Source organism: Odocoileus virginianus, chromosome 3 (genome assembly GCF_023699985.2).
Source record: "Odocoileus virginianus isolate 20LAN1187 ecotype Illinois chromosome 3, Ovbor_1.2, whole genome shotgun sequence".
NCBI classification, from domain to species: Eukaryota; Metazoa; Chordata; class Mammalia; order Artiodactyla; family Cervidae; genus Odocoileus; species Odocoileus virginianus.
In genome coordinates this window covers 98,378,742-98,383,042 of record NC_069676.1, presented here as the reverse complement: position 1 = coordinate 98,383,042, position 4,301 = coordinate 98,378,742, and the positions used below count along the sequence as shown (strand labels likewise).

Sequence of the window (4,301 nt, the reverse complement as noted above, 5' to 3'; positions counted from 1 at the left end):
TGACCTATATGTCAAAACTTAGTGACATAGTTCATATCATGATAATGCACAGATGACATTTGGACAGGTATCTCCAAATGAGACCTAGTTCTACTACTCAGCTCTTGTGTCTTCATGAAACTTTGGGTATGTTTGTGTATGTGTGTACATGAGAAAGCAGGAGCAGGAGAGGGCCGGTGAGAATGAGAGTTCATTCACATTTTGTTTTTTTGTTTTTTAGAACAACTCAGCAAAAGTATGGAACGCTTCACGAATTTGTGTGTCATCCTTGCACAGGGGCCATGCTAATCTTCTCTGTATCGTTCCAGTTTTAGTATATGTGCTGCCGAAGCGAGCACTCATTCACATTTTGTATGCAAGATTTTAATAAGGGATAGGAAGGAAAATGTAAGTTTAAGAAACAACATGATAGTCCCCACTCTTTGCTTAAATGTTTACTCCCTAGGGGATACAGAAAGTCTGAGTTCCATAATTCACATGAATGTCAAACCACCTGATTGTATATTGGAAGTGATCTGGTACCCAAAGGAAATAGGAATTCACACAAATTAGTGTTATTGTTCCTTAGAAATCACTTGTGGGTAGGAAGAACATGCTAGTGTTCTAAAAGGCTTGGTTGCGGATTTCATTTGCTTTGCTTACCAGGAGTACAACGAGGTTTATATTCAGAGGAAAGCTGTATAAGTCCTGTCTGATATTCATGTTAAGCACAATGGCTTTATCAGGCATTGGAGGAAATACAGCTCCAAAACGTCTTACTTTGTTTCTCTAAAGAGTTGGTGAAACATTCAATAAATGTAAACAGAATGACTCAAAAGTATATTTAAGTTTTCTAGGCTCTGCTCCTCCAAATGCCAAGATGTCTTCAAAAGACTTTAATTTTAGTTATTCATAGAATTTCTGCAGAAGGAGCTTATTTCCGACTTCACTTTTACTGGACGTAATTCCATTTCCATTAAGCTCTCAGTGTACGTATTTGTCAGTTTACACCACCAGGCAGATTTAATTAAATAGTCGTAAATACATGTACTTAAAAGTCAAATGAAGAAATTAAGAGCCAGTTGTTCACCTGTAGCTGTTTAATTTATGCTGGCTCTTTAATTGAAATTCAATAACCTGGAAAGGAAAAGCATATTCATTTGAGATTATACTGGAAACTGTAAAGCATAATCAATTTCATGATTCACAAGTATATCTATTTATTTGAATTTAAAATAACAATTTTGTCCTCTTCAAATATGTTTATCAAATATATACATATACCATTTTAGTTATGTTAAAATTACTAATATCATACATTTGAAAACAGTCATAAATTGAAGCTGCCAAGGGCTAATCTTATTAATGCTGCACATATTTCAGTTTTAATTTAGTTATAAATATAACTAAATATATTGTCAAGTGTGTAGAAATATTTTTAAAGTCACATTTATTTTAACATCATATTAAAGAGATGACTATGATTATGCTTTAAGCATGAGGTCTTTTACTTACATCCATATGAAAACTATGTAAGCCTTGTGTTTAGTAATCATTCTATATAATTTAGTTATTTTTCATATATTCCTTATTTTTCATATCTTCCTTATTTTTAATATCTATCATTCCTGCATATATTTGTGCCCAGTGTAAGGCATAGTAATCACACATTTTCATTGACTACAATTTTAAAGGAGATTTATTTAAGAGGGAAGGAGATTCTCACAACATTTAATTTGTTACTATCTAACTGTATATTTACTGTGTGACTTTGAAGAAGTTGCTCAACTTCTTGGTGTCTCAGTTCCTCCACTATTAAAATACTGTAGCAGTCAAAGTAGATAATTATTTTTATTTGTGATGATTTTCTGAAATAATGGAGAAGAGACAAGGTAGTGAATACTTAAAGGTTTTAAAAAAGAACCTAAAAGGGTCTTTATCATGTACATGAAGCAGATCAGGGAAATGAAAATCCATAGAAGAAACCAAGATGTCATTTTTTGTATAGAGCATTGAGTAAGAATTGTAATTTCCTTAAGTATCAATTTCCTCCATTGTAAATTAGGAATGATTATAATTTTTTTCCTCATAGATCTGTTCTACGGATAGAAAAGAAATTACACTTTGGAATTCCTTATAATGTATAAAGTATTGTATATGTACTCTTTGGAGCATCCTGGTGGCTCAGGGGTAAAGAATCCTACCAATGCAAGAGACGCAAGTGATGCAGTTTCGATCCCTGGGTTGGGAAGACCCCCTGGAGGAGGAAATGGCAACAAGCCCAGCACTCCTGCCTGGACAGCCCCATGGGCAGAGGAGACTGATGGGCCGCAGTCCATGGGGCCGCAGAGTTGGGCATGGCTGAGCAGATGAGCACCGCACATTTATGCTACTCTTGGGTACAGTCTTGCTCATGGCCATCACTGAGACCTGGAGGCGTCACATTTCTATGATAAGCAATCCTTTTCAGGCCAAGTTTACCAAATTTATTTAATATAAAATCACAATATCTAGACTAGTAAGGTTCTCTCAAACAGCGTCTATCTCTTGAATTTACATACCACCTCGGGTGGCTCAGTGGTGAGGAATTCGCCTGCCAATGCAGGAGATGCAGGAGGCATAGGTTTGACCCCTGGGTAGGCAAGATCCCTCGGAGGAGGCAGGGGCAGACTACTCCAGTGCTCTTGCTTGGAAAGCTCTTGGACAGAGGAGCCTGGAAGGTTGTAGTCCATGGGGTCTCAAAGAGTCAGACAAGACTGAGTGACTCAGTGACTGACCAGGCATCAGAACATATAGCACCTCCCAGTGATGCTAGTGGTCAACACTCTGCCTGCCAATGTAGGAGACTTCAGAGACGTGGGGTTGATCCCTGGGTTGGGGGGATTCCCTGGAGAAGGAATTGGTGCCCCACTTCAGTATTCGTGAGGAGAGAAGCCTGGTGTGTTATAGTCTGTGGAATTGCAAAGAGTTGAACGTGACTTAGTGTCTGAGCGCTCGGAGCATGTACAAGTCTTATCTGCTAGAACTATTACACTCAAGCTGTTATGTCTTGCTATGTTTATTAAATATAAACTTTATCTTCTGACAACTTCAGCAATATAGCCAGTGTTATAATCATTGGTATCTCAAGTTTCAATTAATCATATATTCTAAAATTTCTAATTGTTTACTTAGGAAGGAGAGGTAATTCTGAGAATAAAAGCTAGCAAAAAATGTTGATATTGCTTATCACAGTTAATATATTTTTATTGCATTCTGATTAATTTTACTTAGTGGTTTCATAAACACAAAAAAGCAGAAAACATTAGGGCCACATCTTACATTTGCCTGTTGGATTAAGTGGCATATTTGATGAGTTTTAACAACCAAATTTCTCTTCTGGAAGGACACAGGGAAAATTTTGGGAAAACAAATCAGAAAACACTTTATGATGTTTTCTAATTTATGCTTTCTATGAGTTTTCTTTAACACATTTTCCTCTTTATTTTTTAGAGAGGTAGATATTTTTGAAAAACTAATGATATTATTTGTTTTGAAGTTCTAATTTTATTGATCAACTTTTTAACATTTTGACTTATTAGCAGAATTAGTAGATTAAATGTCCTTAGTGAAATTAAATTTGTGGTGCACTTATTCATGGGTGGAGTGCATTGGTTCTAATATCTTGATTATATGTTAGTAAGAGCATTGTGGAGATTTTCAGTTAAAATGATGGATTGTATGCTGGTATCTATTTTCACAGTATGATAAAATCCTGGAAAAAATGTTAAAGGGATTGTTTTAAGGATGTGAAACTCCAGTGATGGAGAAAACTAGAAGACAGAGAAGAGCAACAAAATTGGAAGCTAGAATGTAGAAAGACTAGTGGTAAATGGATTAACAGACCTTAATTATCTTACCTGAGAAATCCAAATTCTTTTTTTCTTTTTGTATAAAAAATAATTTTTTTTTTTTTTTCAATTTGTTTTTTCCATTTATTTTTGTTAGTTGGAGGCTAATTACTTCACAATATTGTAGTGGTTTTTGCCATACATTGACATGAATCAGCCATGGATTTACATGTGTTCCCCATCCCAGTCCCCCCTCCCACCTCTCTCCCCACCCCATCCCTCTAGGTCTTCCCAGTGCACCAGCTCTGAGCACCCATCTCATGCATCCAGCCTGGGCTGGTGATCTGTTTCACCCTTGATAGTATACTTGTTTCAATGCTGTTCTCTCTGAACATCCCACCCTTGCCTTCTCCCACAGAGTCCAAAAGTCTGTTCTGTACATCTGTGTCTCTTTTTCTGTTTTGCATATAGGGTTATCATTACCATCTTTCT

The 4,301-nt window shown here is 36.2% G+C and overlaps 1 non-coding gene across 1 annotated transcript; it reads right to left on the bottom strand.

Annotated features, from left to right (window-relative positions):
* Positions 1-231: 231 nt before the first annotated feature.
* On the bottom strand, positions 232-338 carry LOC139034492 (U6 spliceosomal RNA). Its single transcript, XR_011487038.1, has one exon. It is a non-coding gene; the product is annotated as a U6 spliceosomal RNA (small nuclear RNA).
* Positions 339-4,301: the final 3,963 nt, after the last annotated feature.